The sequence below is a fragment of the Bubalus bubalis genome, chromosome 2 (assembly GCF_019923935.1).
Source record: "Bubalus bubalis isolate 160015118507 breed Murrah chromosome 2, NDDB_SH_1, whole genome shotgun sequence".
Lineage (NCBI taxonomy): Eukaryota > Metazoa > Chordata > Mammalia > Artiodactyla > Bovidae > Bubalus > Bubalus bubalis.
This window is the reverse complement of record NC_059158.1, coordinates 21,166,714-21,186,327: the sequence shown is the minus strand read 5'-3', so window position 1 is coordinate 21,186,327 and position 19,614 is coordinate 21,166,714. Positions and strand designations below refer to the sequence as shown.

Here is a 19,614-nt window from a genome sequence, read left to right as displayed (position 1 = left end):
TCTTTGCAGTCTGAGCCACCAGGGAAGCCCACTTCAGGTGGTGGTGGTTCAGTCACTAAGTTATGTCCGATTCTTGTGACCCCATGGACTATAGCATTATAAGCACTCATTAAATGTTAGCTATTATCATTTTTAAGAATAATTGTTTTATTATTATAGAGGATATGAGAATACAGATAAGGAGCCGAGAACAGGTAATGTTGGAATTGAATCCTGAAGAATGAACAGGATTAGCAATTCGTTTAGCAAACAGTAGGTAGTGGGAGGGAAGTTCTAAATTAAAGATCAGCATGAGGAGGGAGACATGAGAAATGTGATGAACTCTAGGAAGTAAAAACAGTATGGTTAGAGTATAAGGCATATGAAAGTGACAAATAATGATGCTGGATTTGTAGGCGGGTCAAATCATTAAGGACTTTTATCTCAAAAGTATTGGAGAAATTTAAGTGTTCAGAATTTTTTGTATTTGAAAGGTCACAGTATCAGTGGAATTAAGGATTAGAAAGGGGACAGATGAGAAGGCCTTACCTGATATCACATAAGTAGTCTGTAGAAAGCTGGGATTAAAACTAAGTCTTTCAGTTCAGTTCAGTTGCTCAGTCATGTCTGACTCTTTGTGAACCCATGAACCGCAGCACGCCAGGCCTCCCTGTCCATCACCAGCTCCCAGAGTCCACACAAACCCATGTCCATTGAGTCGGTCATGCCATCCAACCATCTCAGCCTCTGTCGTCCCCTTCCTCTCCTGCCCTCAATCTTTCCCAGCATCAGGGTCTTTTCTAATTAGTCAGCTCTTCGCATCAGGTGGCCAAAGTATTGAAGTTTCAGCTTCAACATCAGTCCTTCCAATGAACACCCAGGACTGATCTCCTTTAGGATGGACTGGTTGGATCTCCTTGCAGTCCAAGGGACTCTCAAGAGTCTTCTCCAACCTCACAGTTCAAAAGCATCAATTCTTCGGCACTTATTTATAGTCCAACTCTCACATCCATACATGACCACTGGGAGAACTATAGCCTTGACTAGATGGACCTTGTTGGCAAACTTATGTCTCTGCTTTTTAATATGCTGTCTAGGTTGGTCATAACTTTAGCCTTTATCATTTATATTACATCATACTTCTTCCTAGGGCAGTAGAGATAAAGAGCTTAGACTCTGGAGTTCTGGCTTAATGTGTGACTTTAAGCAAATGACTCAGTACTCTGAACCTCCCTTAAAGTAGAGATTCTATTATTCACTTCATAGGCTGTTTAGAAGAATTAACTGTGTTATATTGTGAATCAGCTTGGTGTAAACTCAATGAATATTAGCTATAAAACCAAAAAAGTAATGAGTTTCCTTTCTTCCAAAACATGAAACAATAACTCAAGAGACAGAATATGCAAAAATGAGATAATAGACAAATACTAGGCTTATCTATCATCTATACCATTTTCCTAAATTCCATTTATATGCATTAATATGTGATATTTTTCTGTTTCTGATTTACTTCACTCTGCATGACAGTCTCTCCAAAAAAGAGGGGATATATGTATATGTATAGCTGATTCATTTTGCTGTACAGCAGAAAATAGCACAACATTGTAAAGCAACTATACTCCAATAGAATTTTTTTAAAATAGATAAATATAAGGCACTGCTTTTCAGTGCTAAAATTAGAAGTTAAAACAGTACAGTAAATACTGTGGGAGATTAGGAAAACTAGAGACTTAGGAATGTCATGAGACTAGTGTAATTTGAGTGAGACTCTAAAGTATGGTCAAGAATTAGGTAAAACAAAGAAAGAAGGGCTTTTTGGACAGAAGGAGCAATAATAAACTAGTTACAATGAAGAATTAATGTTGAATATTAGGAATACAGTTAATAACATCATTAATTTTTCATGTTTAATGCTTTTTTTTTTTTTTATATTCCTGGATCTAGGGGTCACATTGAAAATAGACACTTAAGTGAAAATCTACATACTGAATAGGGACACCCTCACTCCACAAATTCTTCCTTTCACTTGATTCAGAACATAGGCCATCAGACTTCTACATCCCACCCCCTTATAACCTAGCAAGATCCTATGGGGTCTTCCCCAAACAGACCCTTCCCACTTCATATCTTTTGCCTGACTCTTGTTTGTAGTAAAACTTTATTTTCCTAGCCTTCTCCACATTCTAGAAAGTAAATTTCATCAAAATGAATAAGTAGAAAGGAAAACAGTCAAACAAGACAAAATAATAATAATTTAGCCATTAAAAAAAAAGCCAGGGATCTTTAGTTCCTCCTCAAGGGCAACTGAAACTCCCCAGGTGGAAGAAGTTAACTGTATGCTGCCCACAAGCACATAGACCCCAGACCATTTGGAACCAGAAGGTTGATGATGTTAAACTCCCAATTACCTCACCACCAACTAATCAGAAGTGTGTCCAAGCTGATCACACACCCCACAACTCTCCTCCCTCTCCTTGTCTTTAAAAACCTTCCCTGAAAGCCAAGTCATCTGGAAATCCAGACCTTTGAAGCACTAGCTACCTGAATTTCTTGCTTGACACCCTTCAAGAAATGCTGCACTTTTCCTTCACTACAGCCCAAGGTCAGAAAATTGGCTTTACTGAGCACAGGCTGGTAGACTCAAGTTTAGTTGATAACACCTTTTCCAAGAACAAGGTTGAAGTATTTCATTATGGGGAAACTGATCAGTACAAAATAAAAGACTATAGGTGCCAACATTTGGGGGACCCTCTAAGGGAACAGCTACCCAGTCCAGTATTCTGACTTGGAGAATTCCATGGACTACAGAGTCCAGGGGTTCACAAAGAGTTTGACACAACTGAGCAACTTTAACTTCATAATAAAACAGCCAGGTCCCTGCCCAGTAATCCTGCAGTGAAACCTATTATTCATCATGTCTTTACACAAAACCACTTAGCTTTCAATCAACATATTAGTACTCACTCCTAAGTATGAACCTATAGTGAAGGACTACTAGATTTGCTGATATATATCCCTCTTTTGTTCTCTGAGCTTAATGTTTCTTGTTTTTCTATCCTTGACTGAGAATTAAAAACAACAACAATAATGCAGGTTTGTCACTGGAAAACCCTAAGAATTATTTTCCATGTCAAAGGAATAAACTTCCTCTTTTTTAGTCTTTTTCCTTTTAGACCTAGTTTCTGCTCTTCTTACATCAAAGGTAAAGCAATAACATTAGCAGTCATTCATAAAGAGAGATTAGGTAAAACTCTTGCTTTATGAAATTCAAAATTCCAAATCTAATGGGAAAGTTTATTTGAAATATATTTCAGTTCAGTTCAGTTCAGTCGCTCAGTCATATCTGACTCTTTGTGACCCCATGAATCGCAGCACGCCAGGCCTCCCTGTCCATCACCAACTCCCGGAGTTCACCCAGACTCACGTCCATCGAGTCAGTGATGCCATCCAGCCATCTCATCCTCTGTCATTCCCTTCTCCTCCTGCCCCCAGTCCCTCCCAGCATCAGAGTCTTTTCCAATGAGTCAACTCTTCGCATGAGGTGGCCAAAGTACTGGAGTTTCAGCTTTAGCATCATTCCTTCCAAAGAAATCCCAGGGCTGATCTCCTTCAGAATGAAATACATTTAAATACCTCCTAGTAGCCTTTGAGATAATAGTTTAAATGTTGCTTAAATAGTTTTCTCACAGAAGATTTCCTAAAAGACCATCTCTCTTTGATAAGAGTTTTTCTTTTCTTAATCTGTGCTCATTTGCATATTTTCTCCTCTAAGTTCTATAGTTTAGCTTTTTTTCTAATCATCCCATCTGACAGGCTAATTACTTCATTCTCTTTGATTACATTATTCTTGAATGATGCCCTTTCACACCAGTAGCCTTTCCATCTCTTCCTTCCTTAGATTAATATGCCATATTTATGTTCCCCATATGAAATATTCTGAGTATTTTCAATTTCATTATCTTGTTTCCAATATAGTAGCTTTTTTCCTTCCTAGCACTGGACTCATAGTGAGTTTGTATTTTTATGTCTAATAGATGGGAAGCCTAGACCTAGAGTCAAGAAATCAACACTAGAGCAGCAGGACATTTTCAAATTCCTCTGAAGGAATAAAAATGGAAGAAATTGCAAAGAGAAAGATTATATTGGGAGAAACCTGGAGGCCAATTTAAGAACCAGCACCTAAACAAAGAGAAATATCTGGGAAAATATTAGTCACCTTCATGAAAATTTCTGCCAAAGAAAGTGATACAGAATGTAATGAATTTGGGGAAAATTTCAATGAAACATCAATACTTGTTTCAGAGCAGAGTGATACTATTGAAGAGCATTGCCATGAATGTGGTACACATGGAAATATGTTCAAAAAAACTCAGATTTAATTATACAAAGTAAATGTGATTTAAAGAAAACATAAATGTAGTGGGAAAACCTTCAGAGAGGTTTCATTCATTCATAGTTTCATTCAACATCATGCACATCATACTGGAGAACAACCTTATAAATGTGATGAATGTGGAAAGAGATTTAACCAGAGTTCCCATTTAACAAATCACAAGAGAATCATGCTGAAGAAAAGCCCTATAAATGCAATGAATGCGGGAAGGTTTGCAGTTATTGCTCAGTCCTTATTCAACATCAGAGAATTCATAGAGGGGAAAGACCTTTAGAGTGTACTGAATATGGCATGATATTCAGTCATAGTACATACCTTACACAACAGCAAAGAATTCATATGAGATAAAAGTTCTATGAATGTAACAAATGTGGGAAAACCTTCAGTGATCACTTAGGTCTTATTCAACATCATATTGCCCATACTGTAGAAAAATCTTTTAAATGTAATGACTGGAAAAATTTTCAGTTACTCTCAGGCCTCATTCAACATCAGGGAATGAATACTGGAGAGAAACCATACAAATGCAATGTATGTGGGCACGCCTTTAGTGATTGTTATGTCTATTCAACATCAAAGAACTCACACTGGAGAGAGGCCCTATGAGTGTAGTGAATGTTGGAAAGCCTTTGGTAACTACTCAGCTCTTATTCGACATCAAAGAACCCATACTGGAGAGAAGCTCTATGAATGTAAGGGAATGTGGGTAAGATTTCAGCAGAAGCACATACCTTACTCAACATCAGAGAAGTTATACAAGAGAGAAACCATATAAATGTAATGAATGTGGGAAAACTTTTGCCCAGAGTTCATCCCTTACACATGAGAGTTCATACTGGAGAGAAACCTGAATGTGGGAAAGCTTTTAGTGACTGTTCAGGGCATATTCAACATCAGATAACTCACACTGGAGAGACACCCTATAGATGTATATGGAAAACCCTTCAGTACAAACCTCACAAATCACCAGAAAATTCATGCCAGTGAAAAATCCTATAAATGTAATGAATGTGGAAAAGCCTTTAGTTACTACTCAGGCCTTATTCAACATCAGATCATTCATACTGGAAAGAAACCTTATGAATACAATAAATGTATCAAAGCCTTCAACTGAAGGATAGACCTTGAAAAAATCAGAAAACTCATATTTAAGAAAAACTCAACAAATGTAATGAATGTGGAAAAGTGTCTAGCAAGAACAAATATCTTACAGAACACCAGAAAATTCATAGTGGAGAGAAGGCAAATATACATACTGAGTATAGGAAATCTGTTAGACAAAATCCTTTTTTTGTTCAACCTGAAACGCTTCATGTACAGAAAAGCTCTGAATGCCTTGACTGGCTACCATGGAGACTTTTCCCAGGGAACCAGGAGGACTGTGAAAACTATCAACTTCCCAGAATGACCACATAGTTTAGTGGAAAGAGCACATGTCTGGGTTTGGCAAGTCCTGGATTCTAATTCAGTTCTATTACTAACTAGGTCTATTAGTTATTTGGGGGTAACAAGTTATTTTGCTTGACCTCTTTAGACCTTCATTTACTCACCTGAAAAACCAGAAGACCTGATTAATTGATATTTAATATCTACATGTATTGTTTTTTTTATTACAAATTCAGGCTTCTGTAGATGTGGTTCTTAAATTGTGACTTATTTACATCAAGTGTGATGCAATGAAAATATAGGCCACATGCCATATATACTGTTTATTACCCTTGTATTTGTTCTTCAAAATTCAACACTGTGAATATGGAAGAATATTGAGATAAAATAGTATACATTCCATGAATTATTGCAGTAGGAAGATTGGGATCTTTAACTTAAGAATATGTTGTTGGATAAAATCCCAGCAAAGAACAAATCAAATTGTTGGTATATAAAGCTTGCTTTCTTAGAATTCACCCAAACTTAATCTTGCAATGTAACTTTCTCAACATTTTCTACTATACTGAATATTGTTGCCATCATGTCCTACATAAAAAGGAAGTAGAAACATGTCTTGGGAAAATTATCAAGAAAAGATGAAATTGGGAATTGCATGTTATTTGCACACCTAAATATGTAAAGGTGTGCATATTCATATTCTCATATGAGTGAGAATAAATTTTGAGATTCATAACATCTAGAAAAGTTGTTGGCCTATTGTCTGACTTCTTCCTGTGGTTATACAGACAGTGACCTGACAATATGAAGACTGATCTCAAAAGCCTATGATTTTGAATTCACTACTTAGGGAAAGAAAAAAATTCAGTTATGGAGCTTCTCCAGTATCGAAGGGTCCAGAGTTACAAAGTCTGGTGTTTGTTTCAGTGTCTAAGCAGACTGTTCACATGTAAGGAAAAATGATAATGGACTTGCTACAAGCTTTGAGAAAACCTGGACTTCAGGCAGCAATGTATAAGCTTTTCTGAATTTATGTATCCTTTTAAGAACTATAAAAGTCATAAACTTTCTCACCAGAACAGATGCATGACAATTTGTGAGCAGTTACAAAATAAAGTTAATAGTACTAAAAACACATATACACTGTACTAACAGTAATTTGAAAGTGTAAAGGATATGGAGACTTTATTCACAATAGAAATATAAAATATTTAGGAATGAATTTAATAAGAAATAGGAAAACCAAAAAAATATAAATAGTCTACACATTCCCTTGAGAAATTGAATGCTCATTTGAGGGAACTGATATGGAAAATTAAGGGCACCAAATTCTCAACAGATAAGTAGTATAGACTTTGATCAGCAAATAGTCTAACCTCTTAGGGTTAGTTCTTTCATTTGTGAAATAATGACAGGTTACCTGTCAAGAGTTACTTTAGGGATTAAGTGAGATGATATATAAAAGATGCCAGACACTTTGTGGGAAGTTTACTATTGTTATTATATAGCATTATTATATATAATATTAATTACATGTTACAATAACTTACACTATAATATATAGTATAGTATATAACATACAATATACTATAATAGTTACTGTAGTATGCTATTACAGTATATTTTACAGATTATACATTAACATGTGAACTATTATGCTGTGAACTTGATGATATAAATCATAAATTATTGAATCAGTAAGAAAATGGTAGGCTCAGAAGGAGAACAAGAGATCCGTTCGATCAAATGATGATGATAACACTAGTGGCCCTGAATCCAAAATCGACTGGAAATGTAACTTGCCAGAGGACATTTTTTGAAGTCAGATTTATTGGAATATACTTAAATCAATAATTTAAACTTTTCTCAAAACAAGTGCTCTCGGCACTGATGGATTTACTAGAGGATTTGGTCAAACAGTAAAGAAAGAACTGTTCCATTTTCCCAGAGTGTAAAAGAGAATATACTCTTTCCAACTCTTTCTGTGTCTAGTATTGCCTTGATACAAAAATCTGACAAGAACAATATTTAGAAAGAAAATTGAAGCCAGGCTCATTCATAATCATAGATACAAAACTCTTGAATAAAATATTGACCCACTGCCTAGGCACATAAGTGTGAAAGATAATACAGGACCACCAGGTTGGATTTATCCAAAGAATGAAAGTTGGCTGAAGAATATAAATTCAATCCACACTAATTAATCCTATTAAGGAGGGAATTCTCTGACAGTCCAGTGGTTAGGACACCATCCTTGCATTGCAGAGGGCCTAGGTTTGATCCCTGGTAAGGGAACTAGACTCCCACAAGCTGTGCAGCCAAAAAAAAAGAATATTAATGTTCTTTTAAAAATCAAAGAAACACATACGATCATCTCAATGGATGAAGAAATAAGATTCTACTTACTTCTCTGTATGTTTTATTTTGCAACAAAATGTAAAATTAAGCAAAGACAAACAAGGAAGCTTTTATGTTATCAATGTGTGCTGCTGCTGCTAAGTCGCTTCAGTAGTGTCCGACTCTGTGCGATCCCATAGATGGCAGCCCACTAGGCTCCTCTGTCCCTGGGATTCTCCAGGCAAGAGTACTGGAGTGGGTTGCCATTGCCTTCTCCAATGCATGAAAGTGAAAAGTGAAAAGTGAAAGCGAACTTGCTCAGTCGTGCCCGACTCCTAGTGACCCCATGGATTGCAGCCCACCAGGCTCCTCCGTCCATGGGATTTTCCAGACAAGAGTACTGGAGTGGGTTGCCATTGCCTTCTCCAATCAGTGTATAAAGATTCCCAAAATATGTTGTGTGGCATCAAAAGCAAACCCCAAACATATGAATCTATATATTCACATATAAGTGAATAAAGAAACTCAAGAAAGTTAAACAGCAAATTAGTTAAATAACAAATAGTAGAAACCTGTGAAAGGTAGAGAAAAAGTAGGAACCAGGTAGGTGAGTAACAGGGATGGGAAGGAAACTTTTAACTGTATAACTATTTATACTTCATCTGAACTCTATGAGTGTATTATCTTTTCAAAATGCAAAACAACCAAATAAATACAATTTCTTAAAAGCATTATTCAGAAGCCTTATAGGAAAGTGTACCTTCTTTAGAAGAGGTTCCCATTCCCTTGGAGCCTCACGTGTTATTTTCATTCATCCTTAGCTCCAGTAGCTCAGGAGTCAGGCTTTATTCCTGGACAGTTGAAGATTTGGAAACTGGAATAACTAGTGATTACACAGATGAACATCTGCAGCTCTTCAGATGGGATTAGAAGTTTGAGATGCTTAGTCCTAACTGCAGGGTCAAGCTTTAAGTCTTTGCACAATCATTGACTAGCAATGGTGCCTGTGCATAGCATAATTAAACAGAAGACCCATGGTTAGCAACTCAAATTTATACACAAAACTACAACAGGGAGCTATATAAATGGAATTCAGAACCTTTATCTATGAACAAACCATTCCTGTATCCTTTCCAGGCTAAACTCTTGAAATCTGCTTGCACATCCACCTGTGAAAAAACTCATTTATTGTACCCTGGTAGACTTCAGCATTTATTCAACAAAATGTTGAGGATCTGCTATTTGACATGTTCTCTTCTAGATACTGGGATTATATTTCTGAACAAAATGTGCAAAACTCTATCCTCATGGGGTCTGCATTGTAATGGGAAATGCAGACCAGTGAATAAGTAAAATGTGTATGAGTAGATGGTGATAAGTATGAATGAAAAAATATATGTATGAATGAAGAGATAATAGGGATGGCTTTTTTCTTTGTAATGTTTTATAATTTTAAGCATGTTGAACAGGTAAAACTTCACTAATAAAGTGATATTTGAGCAGACCTGAAGGATATGAGGAAATGAGTTAGGCAAATGAGTATTTGGGAAAAGGTGTTTCTAGGCAAAAGAAACAACATATGCAAAGGAATGAGGCAGGAGTATGTCTGACTTGTTTGAGGAAAAGCAAGGAGCTAAAGGGGAGGATAAGATAGGAAGGGAGAGCTCTTACAGGCTGCTTGAGGCGCTTTGACTTTTTTACTGGACAGAAGGGAAACTCTTGGAGAGTTTTGAACACTTGGAGAATTTTGCACTACTTCTGTGTTTAGAATAGACAGGAAAGGGGCAAGGTTAATAGCAGGAGGCCAGTGATGGGTCTACTGCAAAAATTTAGGTGAGAGACTGATAAATTTTCTAGTATGATTGCAGTGGAAATAGTAAAAACTGGTTGGATTATGACTATATTTTGAAGGTGAAGCTGATGAGATGTAGGATCTGAGCAAAAGCAAAAATTCACAGATGCCTGCACAAAATGGAGTAGTTTTTGTTTTGTTTTTTTTCAGTTCAGTTCACTTCAGTTGCTCAGTCGTATCCGACTCTTTGCGACCCCATGAACTGCAGCATGCCAGGCCTCCCTGTCCATCATCAACTCCTGGAGTTGACTCAAACTCGTGTCCATTGAGTCGATGATGCCATCCAACCATCTCATCCTCTGTCATCCCCTTCTCCCACCTTCAATCTTTCCCAGCATCAGGGTCTTTTCAAATGAGTCAGCTCTTTGCATCAGGTGGCCAAAGTATTGGAGTTTCAGCTTTAGCATCATCCCTTCCAAAGAAATCCCAGGGCTGATCTCCTTCAGAATGGACTGGTTGGATCTCCTTGCAGTCCAAGGGACTCTCAAGAGTCTTCTCCAACACCACAGTTCAAAAGCATCAATTCTTCAGCGCTCAGCTTTCTTTAGACTCCAACTCTCATATCCATACATGACTACTGGAAAAACCATAGTTTTGACTAGACAGACCTTTGTTGGCAAAGTAATGTCTCTGCTTTTTAATATGCTGTCTAGGTTGGTCATAACTTTTCTTCCAAAGAGCAAGAGTTTTTTAATTTCATGGCTGCAGTCACCATCTGCAGTGATTTTGGAGCCCCCCAAATTAAAGTCTATCACTGTTTTGATTGCTTCCTCATCTATTTTTATTATTATTATTATTATTTTTGCACTGAGATGTGAAAGACTAGCAAAGAGAAAGATTGGGGGGAGGATTAGGAATTCAGTTTTTGGCAATGTTAAGTATAAAATACTTGTCAAGAAGGCAGCTGGATATGTAAATTTGGAGTTTGAAGGAACAGTCCAAGATGGAAAGACTTTTGCATATATGTGGTATTTAAAGACCAAACAGTGGGCATGCTAATGGAAGACTCATACAAGAGATAGTTATAATGCAACATGTAATAAACACTATTGATGGGACTGAAATAATCTCAGGAATTCTGGGTATATTTCAGGAGTTTCTAAACCAGTCTTGAGTCAGCAAAAAGTTCCAGAAGGTAGTGTCTGAACGGAGATCCAAAGGACAAGTAGGGAATGGCAAATGGGAAAGGGAGAAGGAATTCCAGAGGAAATGCAACTTCTTCATTCAAAAGCAAGAGGACATGAAACAAGAATTCCCCTGCCTCCTTCCACTTCAACTCCTCTGTCACAGTTACTCTTCTGTCAGAGGAGGGACTAGAGACATTTGGAGGGAAGTTAAATTGGAGAAATTTGATGTTTGAATTCAGTGGGCAATATTTTTGTGGCTTCTAATTACTTCTGTGTGAAGTTCTTATTTAGCATCTTGCACTGCAATTTCTGGAAGGTACCACTCAGAGGCAGCCTCAAATAACAGGAGCCTTGGTGTGCAGGGACTTCCAAAAGCCCCATTCCGTGAGATCAGCTTTAGAAACAAATATCCTGTTTTCAAACATAGGAACTCCTGGTCCCTGTCAAAACAGACCCAAACATTATCCAATCAGAAATGGAATTCCAAAAAACCTGGCTCCCTTGCAGGCAAAGACAAATCTTGAGATTTTTGATAGATTCTTCTCAAGTGAGGGTTTCCTTACGGCTTTGCTCTATTGGCCCCTCCTTGGTTCCCTCTGCAGTTCCTCCTGTGATCCCATACAAACTTATGGAGAAGCAGGTCAGAGATTGAATATTTGGCAGAATGGGAAAAAGCAGACTTGGTGGAACCATCTGGTTCTCAAGAGGACAGAAAAGAGTCCAAGAAAAGGGAAGAGTGAGCTAGGGGAAGGAAGGAAAAAGATGTGGGAAAAAATAAATCATTCTTATGTTTGAAAAACCGTTTGTGGTAACGCAGTTGAATATCACTTTGCCAACAAAGGTCTGTACAGTCAAAGCTATGTTTTTTTTTTTTAATCAGGGCTTATTTTTCTAACATATATAGGATTATCACTTGTTATCAAAGCTGTGGTTTTTCCAGTAGTCATGTGTGGATGTGAGAGCTGTGGACCATAAAGAAGGCTGAGCGCCGAAGAATTGATGCTTTCGAATTGTGGTACTAAAGAAGATTCTTGAGAGTCCCTTGGACTTCAAAGAGTTTAAATCAGTCAGTCCTAAAGAAAATCAACCCTGAATATTCATCGGAAAGACTGTTGCTGAAGCTGAAGCTTCAATACTTTGGCCACATGATGTGAAGAGCAGATTTATTGGAAAAGACCCTGACGCTGGGCAAGACTGGAAGCAAAAGAAGGGGGTGGCAAAGAATGAGACAGTATCAGCAACTCAACGGACAGGTATTTGAGCAAGCTCCAGGAAATAGGGAAGCAGAGAGGAGCCTGGTGTGCTGCAGTCCATGGTGTCACAAGTGCCCGACACGACTTAGCTTCTGAACAATAACAACAAATTGAATATCAATGAGGGCACATCCATTTATAAGCAGAGTGGAGCCACTGAAGCTTGTTGGACAAGCCAGAGATCAGTATATTGGAACCAACCTTAGCTGCAAGTGAAAGGTTGTTGTTGAATCACACGAAGACACCGGGATTCTTGGCCCCTGGAGGAGAAGAATTCAATCCGGGGCCAGTGACAAGGCTTGATCGCTCAGAGCTTTTGTGTAATAAAGTTTTATTAAAGTATAAAGGAGATAGAAAAAGCTTCTGACATAGGCATCAGAAGGGGGCAGAAAGAGTACCCGCTTACTAGTGTTAGCAATGAAGTTATATACTCTCCAATGAATCCAAAGAATGTCTGGAGGTCGTAAAGACCTCACCAGACCTACTCCCATAATTTACATTTTAAGATAACAGAATTAGCCAGAAGGTTTAATCCAGAGACTGTCTTCAGGCAGGATACATCCTTGTAAAGACCAGGTCTACTCCCATAATTTACATTTTAAGATAACGGAAGGTTTAATCCAGAGACTGTCCTTAATCCAGAGACTGTCCTCAGGCAGGATACATTATTGTTATATAATCCTAAGGAATGTAGAGAAGGAAAAAAAGTTTGTCCTTTCTTCTTGAGAATTCCAGACCCCTCTCTCCTTGGGGACCCCTAGACTCCTTATCAACCTGCCTAGGAAATGACTCTCTCACAAGTTTTCTAACAATTCCATTGTTAAACTATATTCAAACAGTTGAACTAAATCTACTTCTAAATCTTACTTATTTTACCTTTCCTAAGGTATTTACTTTTCTAAAATCCATCTCTTGAGAATCAGTCTACCATAGAAGTGTGGCACTCAAGGCCCACGTTCTCAGCTTCCATGGAACATTTTCAGCCTTCCGCTTGATAAATAAAGACAATTCTGATACATTAAGACATTTGACTGTGACACACTGCCCTGGGGTGCTCTCCTCTCTGATTCCCATCATGGGAACAACTGGAAAAACAATCCTTCAAGCTGTTGTTGTTGTCTTTTTTTTTTTTTTTTTTTAATGTGGCCTGTTTTTAAAGTCTTTATTGAATTTGTTACAATATTGCTTCCATTTTATGTTTTGGTTTTTTGACCGTGAGGCATATGGAACCTTAGCTCCTGGAATCTGTGTCTCCTGCATTGGAAGGCAAAGTCTTAATCAGTGGACCTCCAGAGAAGTCCCAAGATGATTTTGTATACAACTTCATGGAGGAGGGAGAATGACAAATTCCACATTTACTTCTATTACCTCCTCCATTAAAGGGTTTTACAAATTATTATCTGTTTATCATGCCTTGGTTATGTGCAAGTAGATGCAGATTAGCATAATCCACAGGAAGTATTTTTAATATTCAAAGGAAATAACATCAAATTTCAATATTTATACCTGTATTTGGTACAGAGAAGCATGGTAGGAAGATCAAGAAAAGACTAAATGCAAAATGTTGTATTGGGATAAAGTTCTGTGAGAGACATGAAATAGAAAAAATAAATTGAAGTAAGTATGAGATTTCTTTTCTCTCTCAATAGATGTCATGCATATGCTGTCACTTAAGTCCTGTCCCACTGTTTGTGATCCTATGAACTGTAGCCTGCCAGGTTCCTCTGTCCTTGGGATTTTCCAAACAAGAATACTGGAATCAGTTGCCAGGCCCTTCTCCAGGAGATCTTCTCTACCCAGGAATCGAACCCATATCTCTTTACATCTCCTGCATAGGCAGGTGTATTATTTACCACTAGTGCCAATAGATGTTGGTAGGTGTTAAGTTATTATAGTTTTAAAATTCCTTTGATACAAGTCATTATATCCTTCAACAAAAATAGAAATTTATGAAGAAAAATGCTAAATGTCCACTGGGAAAAATGTGAGGGGGAATGTCAAATTTGTCAAAATTATCTTGTATGTGTGTGTGTGTGAGTTCGGTCATGCTCAACTCTTTGTGACACCATGGACTGTAGCCCTTCAGGTTTTTGAAAATATTGGAATGGGTTGCCATTTCCTTACCTTGGGGGATTAAAAAATGCCCCCAAAGTCATTGAAGTGTACAAGGGAAACAAAGTAAGCCAAGGATCCTTAGAGCCTGGGTAGCTCAGTCGGTAGAGCATCAGACTTTTAATCTGAGGGTCCAGGGTTCAAGTCCCTGTCCAGGCGGGAGGTTTGAGTGCTTTCTTGTGTTAGAGGATCCTGATTTTTTATCTCAAGGAAAATTTGGCTACAACTTTGACCACTTTGACCTGTGTAGAGTGAGGAAACACCAAGAAGTCAGTTACCTTCAACCTTAACCAGTAGCTGAGATTTGATATTGTGTTTTAAGCAGAAGGAGATCTTAGCAGTTCTTAATAATGGAGACCTCCTGAGGAACACAGTATAAAATGCTTAAGTGAAGTGAAGTGAAGTCGCTCAGTCGTGTCTGACTCTTTGCGACCCCATGGACTGTAACCTTCCAGATTCCTCTGTCCATGGGATTCTCCAGGCAAGAGTACTGGAGTGGGTTGCCATTTCCTTCTCCAATAAAATGCTTACAGCCCATGAAATATAAGAAAGCTATTCCTTTAGACTAGGGTGTATTAGAAAAGGAACTGGAAAGTATATTTGTCAAGTAAAGTATTCACTGGGTCAGGACTTCTAGATTTTCAGTTATTCTCTCTCACAACTGAGCTACTTAGCAGATGGGAAAGCCCTGCTGCACTAAGCCATGGTAATGTCACTCTAATGATAAACATAAATGGTAGGAAGTTATTTCACAAATACTGCAGTATAATCTTTAGGTGAAATGCTCATCCTACCCAAAAATATTGGCATATTTTACAATCCATTTCTGCAATTTTGTCCAATTGTGTGTTGATACAATTTCTTACTCAGTGAATTGTATTTTTCTTTAGAAATATACATTTTCTCCCTCCATCTCTGTGGAAGGATTGTACTTCCCATTTGAAGATTATATGATGGTTTACATAGAAAATCTTAAGGAGCTAAAAGCAAACAAAAATCCTTCTAGAACTAATAAGTATGTTTAGCAAAGTCACAGAATACAAGATCAAAATAGAAAAATCAATTGTATTTCTATATACTAGCAATAAAAAATGGACACCAAAATTAAAATACAGTGTTGTTTTTTTTTTAAGTAAAGAAGCACTTAGATAAAAATCTACCCAAACATGTGAACATGTGCCTGCTGGAAACAGCAAAACTACAAAATTCTGATGAAAACAAAGGCTTAAATAAATGGAGAGAGATTATGTGTTCATTGATCATAAAACTCAACATAGCAAAGATGTCAACTCTCCTGAAAATGATGTACAAGTTTAACATAATTTAACATAATTCCTATCACAATCCAGGAAAGATTTTTTGTAGCTATAGACATGACTATTCTAAAATTTTTGTGGAAAATCAAATGAGTTAGAATAGCTAGAATGATTCTGAAAAACAGAAATAAAGTGGAAGAAATCATTCTTATGATTTCAAGACTTATTGTATAGCTACAGAGTGTAATAAAGAGTGTACATTAATTGGAAGAGGGATAGATATATGTCAATGAAACAGTATAGAGAATACAGAAACACCACATACAACTACATCTAAATCATTTTCTACAAAAATGCAAAAGCAATTCAGTACAGGAAGAAAAGTCTTACTTTTTTCTCATGATTGTGGGAGAGTAATTGGATACCCATTTTATCCAAATTAAAAGATGCTTGCTCCTTGGAAGAAAAACTATGATAAACCTAGATGACATATTAAAAAGCAGAGATGTAACTTTGCCAACAAAGATCTGTCTTGTCAAAGCTATGGTTTTTCTAGCAGTCATGTACTGATGTGAGAGCTGGACCACAAAGAAGACTAAATGCCAAAGAACTGATACTTTCAAACTGTGGTGCTGGAGAAGACTCTTGAGAGTCCTGTGAACAGCAAGAAGATTAAACCAGTCAATCTTAAAGGAAATCAACCCTGAATATTCATTGGAAGGACAGATGCTGACGCTGAAGCTCCAATACTTTGGCCACCTGATGTGAAGAGCCGACTCACTGGAAAAGACCCTGATGTTGGGAAAGACTGAGGACATGAGGTGAAGGAAGTGACAGAGGATGAGATGGTTGGTTGGCATCATCAACTCAATGGACATGAGTTTGAGCAAACTCCCAGAGACAGTGAAGGACAGGGAAGCCTGGTGAGCTGCCATCCATGGGGTTACAAAGAGTCAGATACGAATGAGTGACTGAACAAGAATTGGGTATCTATAGGCAAAAGAAGCAAACCTCAGCTTACATCTCATATTTTATTTAAAAATTAACTGAAAATGCTTTATAGATTTAAAATAAAACATAAAACTAAAACTTTTGGAAAAAAATGTGAGAATATTTGGGGGACTTGGTGCTTGATGGAGAGAAAATAGGCATAACACCAAACACACAGTCCATAAAAGACAAACTTGATTAACTGGATTTCATCAAAATGAAAAACTTTCACTCTGCAATAGACTCTGCTGAGAAAATTAAAAAAGAGTTATAGACTGAGGGAAAATATTTGCAGATAACATATCTGACAAAGACATATCTAGAATACACAAAGACCTCTCAAAACTCCTTTTTAAAACAACAATCAATCCAATTAGAAAATGGGCAAAAAACATGAAGGGACATTTTACCAAAGAGGATATACAAATGGGAAATAAGCACATGAAAAGATGTTCAATATCACTCACTAATCATTTAGGAAATATAAATAAAGACCATGATGAGATATCACTATACACCTATTATAAGAGATAAAATAATAAATGGTAACAACTGCTAAAGGTTGGCAAGAATGCAGAGAAACTGGATTTGTCATGGATTGCTTATGGGAATGTAGAATGGTAAAGCCACTCTGAAAAAGTTTGTCAGTTTCTTAAAGAAACACCATACAACTCAGCAATTCAACTCCTAGGCATTTATCCCGGAACAATGAAAACTTATATCCATACAAAACTGTGTACATTATTATTTATAGAGGCTTTATTTGTAATAGCTCAAAACCTGAAAACAACCAAAATGTTCCTTAATAGGTGAATAGGTTAAAAACTGCTATATCTATACTATGGAACACTATTCAACAGTAAAAAAAAAAAAAAAGGAATGAACGATTGATACACAAAACCTCAATACATTATCTTTGCAACTTCATGTGAATTTATAATTATAAGTATTTGTAATAATTTCATGTGAATTTATAATTATTATTTCATTGGAATAATGTATTTATTGTATAACATACACACTTTCTCTTCCTCATGGACTTGGCCATGTGGCTTAGTTTGACTAATGAAATGCGAGTGGAAATGTCCAGTCTAATGCATCAGAGAAGCCTTCAGCTCACAGTACTAAAGATAAAAGGCTTTTTACCTTCCAGATGGGCCCTCTGTAGCATGGTCACAAAGGCATCTGCAAACAAGAGCTATGTTCAGGAACTTTCCAAAGGTTCTGCTCTCTAACACGGGAAAAAGAAGGGCCTATCTATTAAAAAAAGAAAGAAAGAAATAATTTTTTTAAAGTCGAAACGACCCCAAACGAGATGCAATCGAAATTTTGACCCCCGTGTAATAATTTGAACAACAAATTGAGTTAAGTTTATTGCAGGGGCACCGTCCTTGTGAAAATCTTGCCCCCTTGCAAGCGAATAAAACATCTTTTATTCAAGGATTGTCTATGAGATTTTTGACAAACAACACAGGAGATGGTTAACACGATTCCTGTCTGATGGCACCAGAGCTGGCTACACGACTTTCGAGATTCTCCCCGAGAAGGGTCCATCCTGAGTTTTGCTCCGCGGGCGCTTCCTCTGCTCTTTCTGAGAGGCTAGCGGCTCCAGGTAAAGAATCCGCCTACCGATGCAGAAGACTCAAGAGATGTGGGCTCGATCCCTAGGTCGGGAAGATTCTCCTGGAGAAGGAAATGGCAACCCACTCCAGTATTCTTGCCTGGGAAATCACAGTCCGTGGGGTCGCAAAGAGTTGGACACGGCTGAGCTCGCACGCATGCATACATACATAGCTGCTGCGGAGAGGGGGAAAGGTGCTGGGGAGGGGTATGTTGATAAGCTTGGTCACTCTTTGGCAGATTGGAAAATTGCAGATCTGGAAGTGATGGTCCAAGGTCATCTGATTATGGAAGAGCGGATCTTCTATATGTAAGGGAGAGAGAGGGGAGGCGGAAACCATCAGAATGAAAGGAAATATATATATCACAAACGGTGTTATAATCTTTGAAAGGAAAAACAGTGAAAATGCTTAAGGGGTGAGCAGAGTGGCGCAGCGGAAGCGTGCTGGGCCCATAACCCAGAGGTCGATGGATCGAAACCATCCTCTGCTAAGAAGGTTTTTTACACCTGTTCATTTTCGCTAAGAGTCGGACACGACTGAGCGACTGAACTGACTGATTTTCGCTAAACTTTATTCCAGCCAGGATACAAGAACAGAAACTAAGTCAATTTCTACATCTTCCATGTTTAATCAATAAAAATTCACAAGTTTGATAATCCTCTAGTTTGGGTTGTTTCCCACCTTACTTTAAAATCCCACGATTCTCCCACTAGGCAATTCCAAAACTCTTCTATCTGAAGTGGCACACTACTCCGAATTGTAAAATTCCTTCCATCCCTGATGTCCAGCAGAAGAGCAATTGGAAATATTCTTTCTGTCGAGGTGGTCTTATACATTGTATGCTACCTCATAGAGAAAGAAGTGATAAATGCCATATTTGCTTCTGTTACATCTTCCAGTAAAGAGGTTTTTCAACTTATTATCTACTTAAGATGTTTTGATTGGTTGCATTCTATTAGTAAATGCAAATATAAATTAAACCCCAAATTTGCTTATAACAGATTTGTGGTATCACTAAATATTAAAATTTCAGATTTCAATGTTCATACTTCTTGGGTACAGACTAGTATAGTAGGATGATCGAATAAAGACTTAAAGCGTAAACATACATTATATTGGCATAAGATTCTATAGAGACGCAAGTTCAAGGAGAAAGAGACCGATGAAGTGGGAAATGTCCGGACCCATTTTGACGGTGTGGGGTTTGAAGGGAACCCTCTCTCCGAGTTCCTTAATTTAACCTTGAAATGATCTTTCTTCAAAGAGTTGTCTTCAATCCATGCCAATTTTATTATTAGGAGTTGTTC

At 37.5% G+C, this 19,614-nt stretch overlaps 2 non-coding genes across 2 annotated transcripts; both read left to right on the top strand.

Moving 5' to 3' along the window:
• Nucleotides 1-14,525: 14,525 nt before the first annotated feature.
• On the top strand, nucleotides 14,526-14,598 carry TRNAK-UUU. The gene has a single exon. It is a non-coding gene; the product is annotated as a tRNA-Lys (tRNA).
• Nucleotides 14,599-18,725: 4,127 nt separating this feature from the next.
• TRNAM-CAU lies at nucleotides 18,726-18,797 on the top strand. Its single transcript has one exon. It is a non-coding gene; the product is annotated as a tRNA-Met (tRNA).
• Nucleotides 18,798-19,614: the final 817 nt, after the last annotated feature.